Below are 23,588 nucleotides of genomic sequence, written 5' to 3' on the forward strand. Positions count from 1 at the left end.
AAGCAGAAATAGATGTTTTTCTGGAACTCTCTTGCTTTTTCCATGATCCAGCGGATGTTGGCAATTTGATCTCTGGTTCCTCTGCCTTTTCTAAAACCAGCTTGAACATCTGGAAGTTCATGGTTCACATATTGCTGAAGCCTGGCTTGGAGAATTTTGAGCATTACTTTATTAACATGTGAGATGAGTGCAATTGTGTGGTAGTTTGAGCATTCTTTGGCATTGCCTTTCTTTGGAATTGGAATGAAAAGTGACCTTTTGCAGTCCTGTGGCCACTGCTGAGTTTTCCAAATTTGCTGGCATATTGAGTGCAGCACTTTCACAGCATCATCTTTTAGGATTTGAAATAACTCAACTGGAATTCTGTCACCTCCACTAGCTTGTTCGTAGTGATGCTTTCTAAGGCCCACTTGACTTCACATTCCAGGATGTCTGGCTCTAGGTGAGTGATCACACCATCGTGATTATCTTGGTTGTAAAGATCTTTTTTGTACAGGTCTTCCATGTATTCTTGCCACCTCTTCTTAATATCTTGTGCTTGTGTTAGGTCCATACCATTTCTGTCCTTTATTGAGCCCATCTTTGCATGAAATATTCCCTTGGTATCTCTAATTTTCCTGGTCTTCCAAAGTTTCCTAGGTTTCCCTCTCTACCTGTATTATCCTACAGGGAAATGAAGTGAAGTTGCTCAGTTGTGTCTGACTCTCTGTGATCCCATGGACTGTAGCCTACTAGGCTCCTCTGTCCATGGAATTCTCCAGGTAAGAATACTGGAGTGGGTTGCCATTTCCTTCACCAGGGGATCTTCCCAACCCAGGAATCGAACCTAGGTCTCCTGCGTTGCAGGCAGATGCTTTACCATCTGAGCTACCAGGGAAGCCCCACAACTACCTGTATAACTATCCTATTGTATCCCTATCAGTGTCAATTAGATGTTTAGTTTATGAGCTTCTCTTTTGCTTTAATCTGATAGTTTTCAACTATCAACCTACATCTCAGAAGGAATCACCCTCAACTTAAAACTTTTTTCTGTTTTTGTGATTATCAAGCAACTTAAAACTTTTCTCTGTTTTTGTGATTATCAAGATGTCTATTTAAAAATTCTGGACTTATGACAGAAACTGTGAATCTGTGATATAATATCTAAAATTTAGCCTTAATATTATGTATTACCTTGACATATGGTAAAATTAGGAGGGCCTTGAATGACTGAACCATCAGTTTCCCTCCCCAGTTATCCCAGGGATATGATCCCTTAGCCAAACAGCCTTCCTTATCAGAATGATACAGTTCCTGCTTATCCCTGAATAGCATGTTTCACTTCTATGAATGCCTGCAGAATTATTCAAACAAGGCAATCAAATCCTCTCATGGGAAATAGACACTCTACCCTCTTATTACTACAAAACCTGCTTCACATAGCACTAGTTGTCTACTCTGTTCCCGTGTGCAAGCCCGGTGTGAGCCTGCATGGCATGAGGTGTCCTCCTCCCCCAGGTTGTGAATATAGGCAACTGATAAACTACTGTTGATCTCATCTGGTCAGTGTTGGGTGTCATGCATTTGGCCATCTCCATAACCAAAGCACAAGATTCTTTCTCTCTCAGCAAGGTAGTAAATAGGAGGCAGTCTTACTGCTAAATATCACAAAAACCCTGTGACATGGCTGTTTTTTTTATTACATTTTTACTGATGTCAAGAAATTAAGATTCAGAAAAGAAAGATAACTTTCCCCAAGTCACACAGCTAGGAAGGTGCCACACTAAGGTTTAACTCAGTCCTTTCATACTTCAAAACCTGTGCTCATGTTAGCTCTTGCTGCTGCTGCTGCTTCAGTCATATCCAACTCCTAGCGACCCCATGGACTGCAGCCTACCAGGCTCCTCCGTCCATGGGATTTTCCAGACAAGAGTACTGGAGTGGGGTGCCATTGCCTTCTCCGTGTTAGCTAATATATCTCAAATGTCCAAAAAATTAATTTTAAAATCTGCTTATTTTAAATATCCAATGTAATAAACTTATTTTATTTTATTTTATTTTAGATGTTAAGTTATATCTTGTGATTTTGATTTTCATTTTCCTGATGATAAGTGATGTTGAGTACCTTTTCATGTACCTGTTGACTGTATGTCTTTCTATTCTTTTGTGGAAAAATATTCACTCCATTCCTTTCCTATTTTTCAGTCACACTGGTTTTTTTTTTTTTTTCTTGCAGTTGAGTTCTCTTGGATATTAACTCCTTATCAGATATATAATTTGCAAATATTTCCTCCCTTTCAGGAGGTTGCCTTTTCATTCTGTCACTGGCTGCAGGAGACTTTTAGTCTGATGTAGGCCCACTTCTTAGTTTTTGCTTTTTTTTTTTTTTTTTTTTTTTTTAACATCTACTTCTGCTTTATTGACTACACCAAAGCCTTTCACTGTGTGGATCACAGCAAACTGGAAAATTCTTAAAGAGATGATTAAATTCTTTTTTTTTCCTTTTTTTTTTTTTTTACTTTATTTTACTTTACAATACTGTATTGGTTTTGCCATGCATTGACATGAATCCACTATTAAAACAAGGAAACATAGCCTAGATACTAGGCACACTCACTGTAGGGTAAGGTCTTGTCTAAATGAAACCATATTTGCATGTAACTATATTTCCCAAAACACTGTAAAAGAGATATTGTGTTTTCCTTGCAATGAACATTCATTCTCAGTCATTTCTTTTTTTTTCATCCCATGAATCTCAGTGGCTGGAGACCTAGAAAATATACTTTTTTCCCCTAAACTTCGACCTCTTTGTCAGCAGGAATGTCAATGTTTTTATGTATTCAGCTAAAAAGATGACCTCATGTGAAATTTGGAAGGTGCAAGGGAAGCAAAAGCCATTTTTTCCCAGCTATCATGGCTTATACATTGGTTTTCGTAAATATGGGTTTTTGCAGAGGTTTCTATTTTCTCTTACCAGTCATCCACCTCAGAGATGCAAAGGATTCATGGAGTTTGTGACAATTTTCTGATCTGTGGAAGATAACAGAAATTTCTGTTTTTTCAATTCTGACAAAGAACCTAAAAACTAGAGATGACCTCTATCAACCTTACTCACCTAATTCTACATATTAAATCTCATCCACTGATAGCTTAATTCTTTCCCCTATGTCCATGTCCACTGCATCCTCAGAAATTATATCTGTAAAAGACGCTTCCTCCTTGGAAGAAAAGTTATGACCAACCTAGATAGCATATTCAAAAGCAGAGACATTACTTTGCCGACTAAGGTCCATCTAGTCAAGGCTATGGTTTTTCCAGTTGTCATGTATGGATGTGAGTTGGACTGTGAAGAAGGCTGAGTGCCGAAGAATTGATGCTTTTGAACTGTGGTGTTGGAGAAGACTCTTGAGAGTCCCTTGGACTGCAAGGAGATCCAACCAGTCCATTCTGAAGGAGATCAGCGCTGGGATTTCTTTGGAAGGAATGGTGCTAAAGCTGAAGCTCCAGTACTTTGGCCACCTCATGCGAAGAGTTGACTCATTGGAAAAGACTCTGATACTGGGAGGGATTGGGGGCAGGAGGAGAAGGGGACAACAGAGGATGAGATGGCTGGATGGCATCACTGACTCGATGGACGTGAGTCTGAGTGAACTCTGGGAGTTGGTGATGGACAGGGAGGCCTGGTGTGCTGTGATTCATGGGGTCGCAAAGAGTCGGACATGACTGAGCAGCTGAACTGAACTGAAGCCCCATATTGCATGATCACTCCCCAAACTAGGTCTTCAACAAGGGATCCTTCTGAGCATCTTTACTTCTTATAGGAGGCACCTGGAAACATAGTTCTTATTCACTTTCACAAAGGTTGAAAACAGATTTCCCTGACACAACATAACTAAAACACTGATATAGGTCAGGTTGAAAACTAGTTTAAATTAACCAGACAGTTGCTCAAGATTCTGAGAAATCTCTAGAATAAAGAGCTGATAGAAATTCTTAAGAGGATATTAGATAGGAAACTTCGGGGACTTTCTTAGTGAGGGAAGAGAAGGGAATCAAGGCTAATGTTGGGACAATAATCAAGTTGGGGACTGGCTGTGCAATTGAGCACATAAGCAAAAAATGATATTGAGTACTTTATCTGAGCCTAGAGTTGATTATAATATTTACTTATTATCCTATAAACTCTGTAGAGTCTATAGCAATAGCCCCTCATTTATTCCTGATATTGGTATTTGATGTCTTCTCTCTTTCTAGTCAGTCTGGCCAGAGATTTATAAATTTTATTGATCTTGTCAACAAACCAGCTTTTACTTTATTGATTTTTGTGTATCATTTTTATGTTATCAATGATAATTATTTCTACTTTTTTTCTTCCATTTGCCTTCTTAATTTTTCTTTTTAAAAGTGGATTTCTAGTTGTCATAGCACCATTTTTTCCAGCTCTATTGAAGTAATATTGACAAATAATGCTGTGTAAATTTAAAGTGTACAGTGGGATAATTTGTATGATGTATACAGGTCAGGAAGCAACAGGTAGAACTGGACATGAAACAAAAAACTGGTTCCAAATAGGAAAAGGAGTATGTCAAGGCTGTATATTGTCACCCTGCTTATTTAACTTATATGCATTGCACATCATGAGAAACGGTGGGCTGGAGGAAGCACAAACTGGAATCAAGATTGCCGGGTGAAATATCAATACCCTCAGATATGCAGACGACACCACCCTTATGGCAGAAAGCAAAGAAGAATTGAAGAGCCTCTTGAGGAAAGTAAAAGACTAGAGTGAAAAAGTTGGGTTAAAGCTCAACATTCAGAAAACTAAAATCATGGCATCTGGTACCATCACTTCATGGCAAATAGATGGGGAAACAGTGGAAACAGTGGCTGACTTTATTTTTTTGGGCTCCAAAATCACTGCAGATGGTGATTGCAGCCATGAAATTAAAAGACACTTACTCCTTGGAAGGAAAGTTATGACCAACCTAGACAGTATATTAAAAACCAGAGACATTACTTTGCCAACAAGGGTCTGTCTAATCAAGGCTATGGTTTTTCCAGTGGTCATGTATGGATGTGAGAGTTGGACTATAAAAAAAGCTGAGCACCGAAGAATTGATGCTTTTGAAGTGTGGTGTTGCAGAAGATGCTTGAGAGGCCCTTGGACTGCAAGGAGATCCAACCAGTCTATCCTAAGGGAGGTCAGTCCTGGGTGTTCATTGGAAGGACTGATGTTGAACCTGAAACTCCAATACTTTGTCCACCTGATGCAACGAGCTGACTCATTTGAAAAGACCCTAATGCTGGGAAAGATTGAGGGAAGGAGGAGAATGGAATGACAGAGGATGAGATGGTTGAATGGCATCACCGACTCAATGGACATGGGTTTGGGTGGACTCCAGGAGTTGGTGATGGACAGGGAGGCCTGGCGTGCTGTGGTTCATGGGGTTGCAAAGAGTCAGACATGACTGAGCAAGTGAACTGAACTGAACTGGGATGATTTGATACATTTATATATTAAAAATAATTACAGTAGAATTAATGAACATGTTCATCATCTTGCATAATTACAATTTCTCATTTATGGTGAGAACATTTAAGATCTACTTTTTTCAGTTCAATCGTTCAGTCATGTCTGACTCTTTGCAACCCTATGGAATGCAGCACACTAGGCTTCCCTGTCCATCACCAACTCCTGGAGCCTACTCAAACTCATGTCCATCAGGTCGGTGATGTCATCCAACCAAATCATCCTCTGTTGTCCCCTGTTTCTCCCACTTTCAGTCTTTCCCAGCATCAGGGTCTTTTCCAACGAGTCAGGTCTTCACATCAGGTGGCCAAAGTATTGGAGTTTCAGCTTCAGCATCAGTCCTTCGAATGAATATTTGGGACTGATTTACTTTAGGATTTACTGATTGTATCTCCTTGCAGTCCAAGGGACTCTCAAGAGTCTTCTCCAATACCACATTTCAAAAGCATCAATTCTTTTGTGCTTAGCTTTCATTATAGTCCAACTCTCACATCCATACATGACTACTGGAAAAATCATAACTTTGACTAGGTGGAACTTTGTTGGTAGAGTGCTTTTTCTACTTTTTAATATTATATCTAGGTTGGTCATAGCTTTTCTTCCAAGGAGCAAGTGTCTTTTAATTTCATGGCTGCAATCACCATGTGCAGTGATTTTGGAGCCCCCCAAAATAAAGTCTCTCACTGTTTCTCCATCTATTTGCCATGAAGTGATGGGACTGGTTGGCATGATCTTAGTTTTCTGAATGTTGAGTTTTAAGCCAACTTTTTCACTCTCCTCTTTCACTTTCATCAAGAGGCTCTTCAGTTCTTTGCTTTCTGCAGTAAAGGTGGTGTCATCTGCATATCTGAGGTTATTAATATTTCTCCTGGCAATCTTGATTCCAGCTTGTTCTTCATCCAGCCCAGCATTTCACATGGTGTACTCTGGATATAAGTTAAATAAGCAGGGTGACAACATATAGCCTTGACGTACTCCTTTCCTGATTTGGAACCAGTCTGTTGTTCCATGTCCAGTTCTAACTGTTGCTTCTTGACCTGAATACAGATGTCTCAAGAGGTAGGTCAGGTGGTCTGTTATTCCCATCTCTTGAAAAATTTTCCACAGCTTGTTGTGATCCACACAGTCAAAGGATTTGGTGTAGTGAATAAAGCAGAAAAAAATGTCTTCCTGGAACTCTCTTGCTTTTTCAATGATCCAGCATATGTTGGCAATTTGATCTCTGGTTCCTCTGCCTTTTCTAAATCCAGCTTGAACATCTGGAATTTCACAGTTCATGTACTCTTGAAGCCTGGCTTGGAGAATTTTGAGCATTACCTTGCTAGCATGTGAGATGAGTGCAATTGTGTGGTAGTTTGAGCATTCTTTGGCATTGCCTTTCTTTGGGATTGGAATGAAAATTGACCTTTTCCAGTCCTGTGGCCACTGCTGAGTTTTCCAAATTTGCTGGCATATTGAGTGCAGCACCTTCACAGCATCATCTTTTAGGATTTGAAATAGCACAACTGGAATTCTATCTCCTCCACTAGCTTTGTTGGTAGTGATGATTCCTAAGGCCCACTTGACTTCACATTCCAGGATGTCTGGCTCTAGGTGAGTGATCACACCATTGTGGTTATCTGGGTCATGAAGATCTTTTTTTTGTGTAGCTCTTCTGTGTATTCTTGCCACCTCTTCTTAATATCTTCTGCTTCTGTTAGGTCCATACCATTTCTGTCCTTTATTGAGCCCATCGTTGCATGAAATGTTCCCTTGGTTTCTCTAATTTTCTTGAAGAGATCTCTAGTCTTTCCCGTTCTATTGTTTTCCTCTATTTCTTTGCATTGATCACTGATCAAATATAAAAGATAGTATCATTTAACTATAGTCACCATGGTATAGTTAGCTCTCCAGAGTTTATTCATCTCGTAACTGGAACCTTATATCCTTTGACTAACATTTCCCCATTTCGTCCTGTTCCCAACTTCTGGCAAGCACCATTCTACTCTTTGTTTTTATTAGTTCAGCTTTTTTAGATTCCACATATAAGTGATAGCATGCAGTATTTGTCTTTCTCTCTCTGACATTTCATTTAGCATAATGCCTTCAAGGTTCATCCATGTTGTCACAAATGGCATGATTTCCTTCTTTCCCATGGACTAAGGTGTGTGTATTCCATTATATATATATATATGTCTCTGTGTGTGTGTACACACACCACATCTTCTTTATCCATTCATCTATACACAGACACTTAGGTTGTTGCTATATCTTGGCTGCTATGAATAATGCTACAGTGAACATAGGCGTGCAGGTGTTTCTTCAAGATCCTAATTTAATTTTCTCTGGGTGTATACACAGAAGTTGGTTGATGGATCATGTGGTAGTTCCATTTTAATCTTTTTTTAGGAATGTACTTGGTATTTTCCATGATGCTATATCAATTTATGGGCTTCCCAAGGTGGTATTAGTGGTAAAGAACCCGCCTGCCAATGCATCATATGTAAGAGATGTGTGGGTTCATTGCCTGGGTCAGGAAGATCCCCTGGAGGAGGGCATAGAAACCCACTCCAGTGTTCTTGCCAGGAGAATCCCAGGGACAGAGGAGCTTGGAAGGCTACAGTTCATAGGATCACAGAGTCAAACATGACTGAAGCAACTTAGCACACATGCATGCATACCAATTTATATTCCCACCAGCAATATACAAAATTTCTCCTTTCTCCAAATCTTTGCCAGCACTTGTAATCTCTTGTCTTTTTAATTATATCCATTGTGAGGTGTGAGGTTATATCTCATGGTGGTTTTGATTTGCATTTCCCTAATCATTGGTGATGTTGAATAACTTCATATACCTGTTGGCCATGCATATGTCTTCTTTGGAAAAATGTCTACTCAGTTCTTCTGCTCATTTTATTTTTTTATTTTTTATTTTTTTTGAAATGGTGAAGATTTAATTTAACTTTTGAAATTCATTTCCTGATATGAAGCTTACAAAATACTAAAAGGCAACACAAAGGAGACTGTGAAAAAATTTCATTCTTTATAAATAGATTATCTTTGAACGTTATCCAAAATAGGTCAAGTACTTATTTGAAGGTTAACCAGTATTTCTGACCTGAGTTCTCAACAGTCTGATATGAGACAGATTTTTTTTTAATAAGGTTTTTCTTTTTTTTTGCCATATATATTTTTATTTTTTGTTAAATATTAATTTATTTATTTTAATTGGAGGTGAATTACTTTACAATATTGTATTGGTTTTGCTATACATCAACATGAATCTGCCACAGGTATACACGTGTTCCCCATCCTGAACCCCCCCTCCCTCCTCCCTCCCCATACCATCCCTCTGGGTCGTCTCAGTGTACCAGCCCAAGCGCCCAGTATCATGCATCAAACCTGGACTGGCGATTCATTTCATATATGATATTATACATGTTTCAATGCCATTCTCCCAAATCATTCCACCCTCTCCCTCTTCTGCTCATTTTAAAAATCACATTATTCCCTCAGTTTTTGTTTGTCTGGGAAAAATTTTTAACTCTCCCTCATTTCTGAAGGACACCTTTGCCAGATAGCATATTCATGGATGGCAGTTTTTTTTTTTTTTCTTCTTTTGAGCACTTTAAAAAAAAAATTTTTTTTTTTTACTTTATTTTACTTTACAGTACTGTGTTGGTTTTGCCATACATTGACATGAATCCACCACGGGTGTACATGCGATCCCAAACATGAACCCCCCTCCCACCTCCCTCCCCACAACATCCCTCTGGGTCATCCCCGTGCACCAGCCCCACACATGCTGTATCCTGCATCGGACATAGACTGGCGATTCAATTCTTACATGATAGTATACATGTTTCAATGCCATTCTCCCAAATTATCCCACCCTCTCCCTCTCCCTCTGAGTCCAAAAGTCCGCTATACACATCTGTATCTTTTTTGCTGTCTTGCATATAGGGTCATCATTGCCATCTTTCTAAATTCCATATATATGTGTTAGTATACTGTATTGGTATTTTTCTTTCTGGCTTACTTCACTCTGTATAATCGGCTTCAGTTTCATCCATCTCATCAGAACTGATTCAAATGTATTCTTTTTAATGGCTGAGTAATACTCCATTGTGTATATGTACCACAGCTTTCTTATCCATTCATCTGCTGATTGAGCACTTTTAATATATCATTCCACAGTCTCCTAGCCTGTAAAGTTCTACTGAGAAATCCTTTGATAGGCTTATGAAGGTTTTCTTGTAAGTTACAAGCTTCTTCTGTCTTGCTGCTTTTTTTTTTAATCAAGGTGCATCTTATTTATTTATTTGGCCATATTATGCAGCATATGGAACTTCCCTGACAAAGGATAAAACCCTTGTCCCCTGCAGTGGGAGCATGGAGTCGACCACTGGATTACTATGGAAGTCCTCTCTTGCTGCTTTTAAGAGTCTCTTTGTCTTTGATTGTTGGCAGTTTTATTGTAATGTTTCTTAGAGAAGATCTCTTTCAGCTGAGTTTGTTTGAGGACAGTTGAGCTTCATGAAGTTGGATGTTCAGATCTCTCCCCAGATTTGGGAAGTTTTCAGCTGTTTTTTTCTTTAAATAAGTTTTATGCTACCTTCTCCTTCTTTTCTCTCATGGCCCCAATAATATACAGATTTTTAAAAATGATTTTCTATCAATCACATAGTGTTTCTTCACTCTTTCCATTGCTTTTCATTATTCTCTGACTGGATAGTTTCAAAGGTCCTGTCTTCTAACTTAAAGATTCTTTCCTCTGTTTGATCTATTCTGATGTTGATTCTCTATATTACATTTTTTATTTTATTCAGTGTACTATTTGGCTCCAGAATTTCTGTTTGGTTCTTTTTTCCCCTTACTTCTAGCTCTATTAAACTTCTCTTTTTGTTCGTGTAGTCTTTTCCCAATTTCATTATATTCTCTCTGTGTGTTTTCTTGTAGCTCAAAAAGAGCTATTTTTAATTCTTTATCAAATAAATCACAAATGTCCAGGTCTTTTATGTCATTACTGGTAGATAATTGTGATCCTTTGATGGTGTCATGTTACCTTTATTTACCATGCTCCTTGAAGTCTTGCATTGCCATCTTCACATATGAAGTAGTTGTCACCTCCTCCAGTGTTTATGACTGTCTTTGTGAGAGAAATACCTTACATCTGCTCTGCTAATGATGGAGAATTTTTCTCAGACCTTCTATGGATATGCCTGCTCCATACTTCTTGCTCCCTCCATTGCAGCATATTGAGCATATATGCTTTCTTTTAATTTTCTTTTTTTTATTTTTAATTAAAAATTTTTTTTCTTTTAATTTTGTGACATATCAGGCTTAGTGCTGACATCTCCCCTTTGCTTTCTCAAAGGTGGTGGTAATTCTAAAGTTTGTGGTCTCTCCCTAACTCACAAATTTGGGCCATCTTTCTGCATGTGCTCACTAGCCATCCTATTGGCTTTAACTTGCCACACTCAGGCATGCACACAGTGAACTGACCACATGATTTAGTGGCCACAGGGTGGGGGATTGTGTACACAGGGTTTGTGGAGTGCTAGAGGTGCCTGTATTTCATGAGGGGTGATCAGCAATTTAGGTTTCATCAGTGTTTCATAGTCAGACTTCTTAATGGAGTCTTCAATGTAGTTAGTAGGATCTGTTCCCTTTTAATATTCTCTGAGAGGTCTATCTGCTGCTCTGTTAGCTTCTTCCTTCTTTCTTCATGCAGTCATCAAATTAATGACTCTGCTCTGGTTGCAGTAAGAGAGAAATAAGCCTCAAATTAATGACTCTGCTCTGGTTGCAGTAAGAGAGAAATAAGCCTCTTTTGCAGCATCCCACACAGCTGGAGAAGCTGAACATATACTCACATGGCTTCACATTCCCCCATGGGAGAAATCACAGGCTGAGAAAGTCTCTCTTGGCACTAAACCATGCTGACTTAGGAGAGAAATGGCACAGGTAAAGTCAAACTGTTCCTTTCAACTTCTCCAGCGCATCCAAACTCATTTTTTTTATCTCCAGCAGTGTGCAGGAACTTCTCTACATAACTCCTGCACTCATGGACTTCTGTGAAAGCTCCCTTTCCATGTGTGGTTGTCTAAGACAGTGTTTTCCAAGGGCCTATAAAACTATGACTGGTGGCAGTTCATGGGCCACTGCGGGGTCTACAACCAGGACCAAGGTCTGTATGCCTATTACCCAATGCACAGATGGGTAGATTCCTCTCAGTTCCCTTGGCATATGGTGTTGGTTCCCAGAGCTCCCACAGAAGCACTTGACTATGGGTGGATGCCAAATTGTTATAGAGGGAGGATACGAGCAAGGGACACTTTATTCAGCCATTTTGCTGATGTCACTCTTTCCAGCACCATTTTCTGAAACAAACAAACCAAAAAAAGAAAAAACAACTATCCTTTCCCCATTGAATTGCTTTAGCATCTTTGTTAGAAATTAATCATAAATGTAAGAGATTATTTCTGAACTTTCCAATTTTATTCCATTGAACTATATGTCTGCCTTTATGCCAGTAATAATGTTTGATTACTGTAGGTTTATAAAAACCTTTTAAAATGAGTAATATAAATCCTCCAACTTTTTCTTCTTTTAAAATATTGTTTTGCCAATTTTAGATCTTTTATTTTCTATATTTTTAATCAGATTGCCATTTTCTGTAAAAAAAAAAAAAAAAGACTACTTAAATTTTGGTACCAGGGTAAGGGTGGCCTAGTAGAATGAATTTGGGAGTGTTACCTCCTCTTCAATTTTTGGAATAATTTGAGAGGATAGATTTTAGTTCTTCTTTATAAGATTGGTAAAATTCCCCTGTGAAGCCACCAAGTCCTGGACTTGTTTGCTGGGCATTTTAAAATTACAAGTTCAATTTCACTTCTAGTAATCAGTCTGTTTGAGCATTCTTTGGCATTGCCTTTCTTTGGGATTGGAATGAAAACTGACCTTTTGCAGTCCTGTGGCCACTGCTGAGTTTTCCAAATTTGCTGGCATATTGAGTGCAGCACTTTCACAGCATCATCTTTCAGGATTTGAAATAGCTCAACTGGCATTCCATCTCCTCCACTAGCTTTGTTGATAGTGATTCTTCCTAAGGCCCATTTGACTTCACATTTCAGGATGTCTGGCTCTAGGTGAGTGATCCCACTATCGTGATTATCTGGGTTGTGAAGTTTTTTTTTATAGTTCTGTGTATTCCTGCCACCTCTTCTTAATATCTTCTGCTTCTGTTAGGTCCCTACAATTTCTGTCCTTTATTGAACCCATCTTTGCATGAAATGTTCCCTTGGTATCTCTAATTTTCCTGAAGAGATCTCTAGTCTTTCCCATTCTATTGTTTTCCTCTATTTTTTTGCATTGATTGGTGAGGAAGACTTTCTTATCTCTCCTTACTATTCTTTGGAACCTGCATTCACACGGGTATATCTTTCCTTTTCTCCTTTGCTTTTCACTTCCCTTCTTTTCACAGCTATTTGTAAGGCCTCCTCAGATAGCCATTTTGCTTTTTCCCATTACTTTTTCTTGGGGATGGTCTTGATTCCTGTCTCCTGTAAAATGTCACGAACCTCCATCCATAGTTAATCAGGCACTCTGTCTATCAGATCTAGTCCCTTAAATCTATTTCTCACTTCCACTGTATAGTCATTACGGATTTGATTTAGGTCATACCTGAATGGTCTAGTGGTTTTCTCCACTTTCTTCAATTTCAGTCTGAATTTGAAAATAAGGAGTTCATGATCTGAGCCACAGTCAACTCCCAGTCTTGTTTTTGCTGACTGTATAGAGCTTCTCCATCTTTGGCTGCAAAGAATATGATCAGTCTGATTTTGGTGTTGACCATCTGGTGATGTCCATGTGTAGAGTCTTCTCTTGTGTTGTTGGAAGAGGGTGTTTGCTATGACCACTGCGTTTTTTTGGCAGAACTCCATTAGCCTTTGCCTGCTTCATTCTGTACTCCAAGGCCAAATTTTCCTGTTATTCCATGTGTTTCTTGACTTCCTACTTCTGTATTCCTGTCCCCTCTAATGAAAAGGACATCTTTTGGGGGTGTTAGTTCTAAAAGGTCTTGTAGGTTTTCATAGAACTGTTCAACTTCAGCTTAAGTGTTAACTGGTTGGGGCATAGACTTGGATTACCATGATATTGAATAGTTTGCCTTGGAAACAAATAGAGATCACTCTGTCGTTTTTGAGATTGCATCCAAGTACTGCATTTTGGACTCCTTTGTTGACTATGATGGCTATTCCATTTCTTCTAAGGGGAATCTTGCCCACAGTAGTGGATATAACGGTCATCTGAATTACATTCACCTATTCCAGTCCATTTTAGTTCACTGATTCCTAGAATGTTGATGTTCACTCGTCATCTCCTGTTTGACCACTTCCAATTTGCCTTGATTCATGGACCTAACATTCCAGGTTCCTATGCAATATTGCTCTTTACAGCATCGAACCCTGCTCCCATCACCAGTCCCATTCACAACTGGGTGTTGTTTTTGCTTTGGCTCCATCCCTTCATTCTTTCTGGAGTTATTTCTCTACTGGTCTCCAGTAGCATATTGAGCACCTACCGACCTGGGGAGTTCTTCTTTCAGTGTCCTATCTTTTTGCTTTTTCATACTGTTCATGGGGTTCTCAAGGCAAGAATACTGAAGTGGTTTGCCATTCCCTTCTCCAGTGAACCACATTCTGTCAGACCTCTCCATCATGACCCATCCATCTTGGGTGGCCCCACACGGCATGGCTTAGTTTCATTGAGTAAGACAAGGCTGTGGTCCATGTGATCAGATTGGCTAGTTTTCTACGATTGTAGTTTCTGTGATTGCACTCATCTCACATGATAGTAAAGTAATGCTTAAAATTCTCCAAGCCAGGCTTCAGCAATACGTGAACCATGAACTTCCAGATGTTCAAGCTGGTTTTAGAAAAGGCAGAGGAACCAGAGATCAAACTGCCAACATCCACTGGATCATGGAAAAAGCAAGAGAGTTCCAGAAAAACATCTATTTCTGCTTTATTGACTATGTCAAAGCCTTTGACTGTGTGGATCACAATAAACTGTGGAAAATTCTGAAAGAGATGGGCATACCAGACCACCTGACCTGCCTCTTGAGAAACCTGTATGCAGGTCAGAAAGCAACAGTTAAAACTGGACATCAAACAACAGACTGGTTCCAAATAGAAAAAGGAGTACGTCAAGGCTTATATTGTCACCCTGCTTATTTAACTTATATACAGAGTGCATCATGAGAAACGCTGGACTGGAAGAAGCACAAGCTGGAATCAAGATTGCCAGGAGAAATATCAATACCCTCAGATATGCAGATGACACCACTCTTATGGCAAAAAGTGAAGAAGGACTAAAGAGCCTCTTGATGAAAGTGAAAGAGGAGAGTGAAAAAGTTGGCTTAAAGCTCAACATTTAGAAAACTAAGATCATGGCATCTGGTCCCACCACTTCATGGCAGATAGATGGGGAAACAGTGGCTGGCTTTATGTTTCTGGGCTCCAAAATCACTGCAGATGGTGATTGCAGCCATGAAATTAAAAGACGCTTGCTCCTTGGAAGGAAAGTTATGACCAACCTAGAAATATTAAAAAGCAGAGACATTACTTTGCCAACAAAGGTCTGTCTAGTCAAGGCCATGGTTTTCCCTGTGGTCATGTATGGATGTGAGAGTTGGACTATAAAGAAAGCTGAGCGCTGAAGAATTGATGCTTTTGAAGTGTGGTGTTGGAGAAGACTCTTGAGAGTCCCTTGGACTGCAAGGAGATCCATCCAGTCCATCCTAAAGGAGATCAGTCCTGGGTGTTCATTGGAAGGACTGATGTTGAAGCTGAAACTCCAATACTTTGTCCACCTGATGCAAAGAGCTGACTGATTTGAAAAGACCCTGATGCTGGGAAAGATTGAAGGCAGGAGGAGAAGGGGACTACAGAGGATGAGATGGTTGGATGGCATCACCGACTCGATTGATATGGGTTTGGGTGGACTCTGGGAGTTGGTGATGGACAGGGAGGCCTGGCATGCTGCAGTTCATGGGGTCGCAGAGAGTTGGACGTGACTGAGTGACTGAACTGAGCTGAAGTGATACACTACTATTGAGCCCATCCAGTCAATTTTTTGTTCTGTTATTGTATTTTTCAGTTCTGTAACTTCTATTTGCTTCTTTCATATACTTGTGCTTTTGTATTTTGGTGCTGGAAAAGACCCTTGAGAGTCCATTGGACAGAACGATCAAACCAGTCAATCCTAAAGGAAATCAACCCTGAATATTCAATGGAAGAACTGATGCTGAAGTTGAAGTTTCAATACTTTGGCCACCTGATGCAAAGAGCTCATTCATTGGAAAAGACCCTGATGCTGGGAAAAATTGAAGGCACGAGGAGAAGGGGACGACAGAGGATGAGATGGCTGGATGACATCACCAACTCAATGGACATGAGTTTGAGCAAACTCCAGGAGATAGTGAAGGACAGAGAAGCCTGGCAGGCTGCAGTCCATGGGGTTTCAAAGAGTTGGACATGACTGTGCAACGAAACAACATATACTTGTACGTCTTTGTTTATATTTTTGTTTCCTTTTTTAAAAACAATTTGCAATTACTTTTTTAAATTAATTTTTATTGACTGTAACTTTCTGTTAGTTTCAGATGTACAACAAAATATGATATTTGTATATATTGAGATATGATCACCACAGTTAAGTCTAGTTAACATCCATCACCTCATATATTTACATATTTTTCTTGTATTGAGAGCTTTTAAGATTTACTCTCAGCAACTTTCAAATATATAGTACATTATCAGTAACTGTAGTCATCATGCTATGAATTATATATCCTCAGGACTGGAAGTTCGTACCTTTTGATCCCTTCCTATCCTTCTTCCCCCACCTCTGGTGACCACTAATCTGTTTTCCTATTCTCTATGAGTTTATTGTTTTGTTTTAGGTTCCACATATAAATGATATCATATGGTGTTTGTTGTTGTGAGACTTACTTCACTTAGTACAATAATCTCTAGGTCCATCTGTGTTGCTGCTAATGACAGTATTTCTGTCTTTTTTCCATTGTATATATGTACCAAATCTCCTTTTTCCATTCCTCTGTTGATGGATACTTAGGTTTTTTTAATATTTTGGCCCTTTTAAATAACACTGCAGTAACATGGGAATGCAGGTATATTTTCAAGTTAGGTTTTTTGTTTTTTGTTTTTTGTTTTTTTGCTAAATAACCAGAAGTAAAATTGCTGGATCATATGTTAGCTCTATTTTTAATTTCTAAAGTGTTTCTGTAGTATTTAGTGGTGGCACAAATTTACATTCCTGCCAACAGTGTACTAATGTTCTCTTTTCTCCACATCCTCACCAACACTTGTTATTTTTTGTCTTTTTGATAGTAGGCATTCTACCAGGTGTGAGATGGTATCTCATCTTAGTGTGGTTTTGACTTGCATTTTCCTTGTGATTAGTGATGTTGAGCATCTTTTCATGCACCTATTGGCCATCTGTATATCTTTGGAAAAATGTCTATTCATATATTCTGCCTGGTTTTTAATAAGATTGCTTGTCTCTTTGCTATTGAGTTGTGTGAGTTCTTCATAAATTTTGGATATTAATTCCTTATTAGATATATGATTTGCAAGTATTTTCTCCCATTCAGTAGGTTACCTGTAATTACTTTTGCAGCAGTTTTATAGTGACTACTTTAAAATCTTTATGAGACAGTTCCAACATCTAGTTCATTTCATTATTTGATGTCATTTGATTGTTTTTTTTCTTTTTAAATATAATTTTAGTTATTTGTTTATTTTGGCTCTGCAGGGTCTTCATTCCTGCGTGGGCTTTTCCGTGGTTGCAGAGAGCAGGTGCTACTCTCTAGTTGTGGTGCACGGGCTTCTCACTGTGGTTGTTTCGTTTGTTGTGGAGCATGGGTTCTAGGGCACGTGGGCTTCAGTAGTTGTGGCACATGGGCTCAGAAGTTACAGCTCCTGGGTTCTAGAGCACAGACTCAATAGTTGTGGCACATGGGTATAGTTGCTCTGTGACATGTGGGATCTTCCTAGATCAGGGATCGAACCTGTGTCTCCTGCATTGGCAGGCAGATTCTTTACCACTGAGCCACCAGGGAAGCCTGATTGTCTTTTCTTATTCAAGTTTTTATGTTTTGATTATTGGTGTAGTGAATGTTTTTCAGTTATTTTCTGAACACTTATAACATTGAAAGACATCCTTTTTTTATATCTTCCATTTTATCAGGCAGCCACCTTGTTAGGTTTAGAATAGGTTCTGGTCTACTATTGTGGACTGTAGTTCCAATGACAATTTAGTTTCCTGAGATTTTGCAATTTTATTTTGATCTGCTTTATTCTTCTGATTCTGCTTGAGCTTCTGTTCATATTACATGCAGGGAAAGAAGGTGCCTCCTTCATCTGCCAGTGTACTTAAAGTGAGTCGGGGGAAATCCAGACTCAGCGTTTCTCCTGACTTGCTCTCCAGCCACTCACTGCCAGGGACTTCCCACTCTATCTCTGATAGTGCAGCCAGGGATATGGTGCCCTTTGCCATTGTGTGGAAGGCCAGAGCCATGGGTCTGGATGAAGGGTCAGAAGATCCTGGCCCTGTTCACCTCCTGCCACTGAGTATAGACCCAGGAGGCACATGGCCTGGGCTGCCTTCAAGCCATTGAATGGAAGGCCAGGACCCACCTGACCTAGGTTCCTGGCTACCGGTGAGTGTAAGATCAGGAAACATTGATGTTGGGCTGCATTCTCCATTTCAGTAGAGAATTGGGAAACACTAGGTCAACTGGCATTACCATTGTAGGTGGAAGGGCTCATCTGTTGCCTCTTGATATGGAGTGTGTTGGTTTTCCCCAGTTCTGCTGTTATGCTTAGGGTAGATCAGATTCTGCAGTTGCTATTGGCATGCTTCTGTGAAGCATGGGAACAGATGGTCTTCTCTCTCCCAGCTCAGCTGGTGAAGCTACCATAGGCAGATGAGCCAACTGCTGCTACTGGTATGAGTCTCCCTGCTAAGCTTTCCTTTCCCAGATCTTTGTTTGGAGAGATAAAGCTTTGTTTTTCCTTTTCCTTTTTTTTTTTTTTTTTGGAGACTCTTTTTTGTTTGTGCCTGTTGGCAGTTTGGGAGTTGCAGCCTACTCGGGCATACAGTCTGTGGTATGAGTGATATAAAGAAAACCCATGGAGTTCTCCGTGCTGTCATTCTTCAAGTCCTGAGTTCCCTATTCAATCCATCTTTTTCTATGTTTTAGAGTCTCTTGAATTGTTTCCAGGATCTTTATACTTAGAAAGGAGGATCGGGGAAACTGAGCCCATGCCATTGTCCCAGAAACAGAATATAGTGACTAATTTTGACATACTACAATCTAAATATCATGTTTTCTACTTTCTTGGCTCCAGTCAGGAAAGGTTTTCCTTTTTAGACAAAATAAACTCTCAGTCCCAAAGGGAAATTATTCCTAGAATGCAAGTGGATATCAGTGGTAAGTCATAAAAGTATCTAACAATATTTTAGTTATGGCTGACTCATGTCAATGTATGGCAGAAACCACTACAATATTGTAAAGTAATTAGCCTCCAATTAAAATTAAAAAAATAATAATTCTTCAGGGTCTGCTCTACTGTAGCAAAAAAAAAAAAAAAAAGAAAACCAAAATCCAACTAGTTCTCTTAAGTATTATGCTGGAGCTAGTTCATTTTTATTAAAACACCTGAAGCTCCAGGACATGATTAAGTCAGGAAACATGAAATGATTGTATCCCAATTGCACTGAGAACATTTAGCACCCAGTTTCTGAATGCCATTGCCTAATGAAAGGAATCACAGCTCCTTGAACAAATCATTGATTCCAGCAAAGGCATATGGAAAGTCTAAGATTAGTGTAGGACAGAAAATAAAGGAGTGCTCAGAAAAATTATGTGGGATGGTCAAAAGAGCACAGAACTTGAATCAGGCTAATACTGCCTAAACCTGCACAATTGGAGAGTTAGAATAAATAATGATTTGGAAGATTCTCTAGGATAAATCATATATTGGGCCACAAAGCAAGCTTTAACAAACAAGATTGAAATAATATCTGCAATCCAAAATGATATGAAACTAGAAAAAGGAAGAAAACTTAAAAATCAACAAATACCTGGAAACTAAACAATATACTGCTGGACAACCAATGTATCAAAGAAAAAATGAAAAGACAAATTAGAAGTATGTTGAAACGAATGAAAATGAAACTACAACAAACCAAAGCATGATGGATGTGGCAAAAGCAGTTTTAAGAGGGACATTTATAGCAATAAATGCCTACATAAGAAAAAATGTAGAGATATCAAATAAACAATGTAACTTTATACCTTTAGGAATTAGAAAATGAAGAATACAGTAAGTCTAAAGTAAGTAGAAGGAAGGAAATAAGGAGTGGAACAGAAATAAATGAAATAGAGACTAGAAAAATGATAGAAAAAATCAATGAAAATAAGAGTGAGTTATTTTGAAAGAAACAAAATTGAGAAAAGAGAGGGTTCATATAAACAAAATTATAAATGAAAGAGGAGACATTACAATCAGCACTACAAGAGTTACAGAGGATCATGTGTGCTCAGTCACTTAGTTGTGTCTGACTCTTTGTGACCTCATGGACTACAGCCCGACAGGCTTCCCATCCATGGAATTTTCCAGGCAAGAATACTGGAGTTGGTTGCCATTTCTTCCTCCAGGGGATCTTCCCAACCCAGGGGTGGAACCCACGTCTCTTGTGTCTTCTGCATTGGCAGGCAGATTCTTTACCACTGAGCCACCAGGGAAGGATCATAAGAGGCTATATGAACAATTGTGTACCAAAAAATTGGATAATCTAGAAGACATAAATAAATTCTTAGAAACACACAAATTACCAGGACTGAATCATGAAAATATAGAAAATCTGAACCAATAATAACTAAGGATTCTGAAGCAATAATAAGAACTTTTTCCCCAAATAAAAACCCTGGACCAGATGGTTTCACTGGTGAATTCCTTGTGGCTCAGCTGGTAAAGAATCTGGCTGCAATGAGGGAGACCTGGGTTTGATCCCTGGGTTGGAAAGATCCCCTGGAGAAGGGAAAGGCTACCCCCTCAGTAATCTTGCTGAGAGAATTCCATGTACTGTATAGTCCATGGGGTCGCAAAGAGTCCGACACAACTGAGCGGCTTTCACTTTCACCAAACATTTAAAGACTAATTAATGCCAACCCTACTAAATTCTTCCAAAAAGTTGAAGAGGAGAGAACATTCTCAAGCTTATTTTGTGAGGCCAGCTTTACCTTGATACCAAAGCCAGAAAAGGACACTACACGAAAAGAAAACAACAGATGAATATCCCCTGATGAATATATTAAATGATGTAAAATACAATAGTACATTGTACAATGCAGGGTATTTTATAATAACTAAAAATGGAGTATTTGTGTATGTGCTCAATCATGTCCAACTCTTTGTGACCCCGTGGACTGTAGCCCACCAGGCTCCTCTGTCCAAGGATTTTTGCAGGCAAAAATACTAGAGTGGGTTGCCATTTTCTATTCCAGGGCATCTTCCCGACCCAGGGATCAAATCCATATCTCCTGTATTGGCAGGTGGATTCTTTACCACTGTGCCACCTGGGAAGCTCAATAAAATGGAGTATAGCCTTTTAAAATTGTGACTAATTATGTTGTACACCTATAATTTATATAATATTGTACATCAGCTACATGTCAATAAAAATAAAGTTGTTAAATGAAAAAAATTCTCAACAAAATTCTAGCAAACCAAATTCAACAGCACATTAAAAGGATCATATACTATGACCAAGTGGCATTTATCCTTAGGATAGAAGGATGGTTCAACACATGCAAATGAGTAAATGTGATGCATGATATTAATAGAATGAAGTATAAAAAACATACAATCCTTTCAACATATGCAGAAAAAACATTTGACAAAATTCAACATCCTTTAATGATAAAAACTCAACAAATTTGTTATAGAAGGAATATGCCTCAATATAATAAAGGCCAAATATGACAAGCCCACAGCTAACATCATACTCAGTGGTGAAAAGCTGAAAGCTTATCCTCTAAAATCAAAAGCAAGACAATGGTACCCACTCTTGCCATTTTTATTCAAAGTAGTACTGGAAGTCCTAACCAGGGAAATTGGGCAAGAAAAAGAAATAAAAGTTATTCAAATCAGAAAAGAAAAATTCTCTCTTTTTTTTTTTTACAGATAGCATGGTCTGTAACACCAGCAACAACTATTAGAAATAACAATTGAATTCATTAATATTTCAGGGTACAAAATCAACCTTACAAAACTCAGTTGCATTTCCACACACTGACAATCTCAAAGAGAAATAAGGGAAACAATACCACTTATGATCACAACCAATAAAACACTTAGGAATAAATTTAACCAAGGAGGTGAAAGATCTCTACACTGAAAACTAGAAGGCATTGATTCAAGAAACTGAAGAAGGGACAAATAGATAGATATATATCTCACATTAGTAAATCAGGAGAATTAATATTTTTTAAATATACATACTACCCAAAGCCATCTGTAGATGCAGGTTCTGCCTGACTTCAGACTATACTACAAAGCTACAGTCATCAAGATAGTATGGTACTGGCACAAAGACAGGAATATAGATCAATGGAACAAAATAGAAAGCCCAGAGATGAATCCACACACCTATGGACACCTTATCTTTGACAAAGGAGGCAAGAATATACAATGGGGAATAGACAAACTCTTTGAAATAGTGGTGCTGTGAAAACTGGTCAACCATGTGTAAAAGAATGAAACTAGAACACTTTCTAACACCTTACAACAAAATAAACTCAAAATGGATTAAAGATCTAAACGTAAGACCAGAAACTATAAAACTCCTAGAAAAAAACATAGGCAGAACACTCTCTGACATAAATTAAAGCAAGATCTTCTATGACCCATCTCCCAGAGTAATGGAAATAAAAGCAAAAATAAACAAATGGAACCTAATTAAACATAAAAGCTTTTGCACAATGAAGGAAACTATCATTAAGGTGAAAAGGCACCCTCAGAATGATAGAAAATAATAACAAATGAAACAATTGACAAAGAATTAATCTCCAAAATATATAAGCAGCTCATGCAGCTCAATTCCAGAAAAATAAATGACCCAATCAAAAAATGGGCCAAAGCACTAAACAGACATTTCTTCAAAGAAGACATACAGATGGCTAGTAAACACATGAAAAGATGCTCAACATCACTCATTATCAGAGAAATTCAAATCAAAACCACAATGGGGTATCATCTCATGTTGGTCAGAATGGCTGCCATCAAAAAGCCTACAAACAATAAATACTGGAGAGGGTGTGAAGAAAAGGGAACCCTCTTACCCTGTTGGTGGGAATGCAAATTTGTACAGACACTATGGAGAACGGTGTGGAGATTCCTTAAAAAACTGGAAATAGAACTGCCATACAACCCAGTAATCCCACTGCTGGGCATACACGCCATGAAAACCAGAATTGAAAGAGACACATGTTCCCCAATGTTCATTGCAGCACTGTTTACAATAGCTAAGACAAGGAAGCAACCTAGATGTTCACTGGCAGATGAATGGATAATAAAGCTGAGGTATACACAATGGAATATTACTCAGCTATTAAAAAGAATGCATTTGAGTCAGTTCTAATGAGGTGGATGAAACTGGAGCCTATTATACACAGTGAAGTAAGTCAGAAAGAAAAATACCAATACAGTATATTAACACATATATATGGAATTTAGAAAGATGGTAACCGTGACCCTATATGCAAGACAGCAAAAGAGACACAGATATACAAAACAGACTTGGACTCCATGGGAGAAGGCGAAGGTGGGATGATTTGAGAGAATAGCATTGAAACATTTATATTAACATATGTGAAATAGATGACCAGTGCAAGTTCAATGCATGAAACAGGGCACTCAAAGCTGGTGCATTGAGACAACCCACAGGGATGGGGAGGGAGTGGGGAAGGGGTTCAGGATGGGGGGACACATGTACAACCATGGCT

At 38.7% G+C, this 23,588-nt stretch overlaps 1 non-coding gene across 1 annotated transcript; it reads right to left on the minus strand.

Moving 5' to 3' along the window:
• Window positions 1–805: 805 nt before the first annotated feature.
• Window positions 806–877, minus strand: TRNAC-GCA (transfer RNA cysteine (anticodon GCA)). Its single transcript has one exon. It is a non-coding gene; the product is annotated as a tRNA-Cys (tRNA).
• Window positions 878–23,588: the final 22,711 nt, after the last annotated feature.

Source organism: Budorcas taxicolor, chromosome X (assembly GCF_023091745.1).
Source record: "Budorcas taxicolor isolate Tak-1 chromosome X, Takin1.1, whole genome shotgun sequence".
Lineage (NCBI taxonomy): Eukaryota > Metazoa > Chordata > Mammalia > Artiodactyla > Bovidae > Budorcas > Budorcas taxicolor.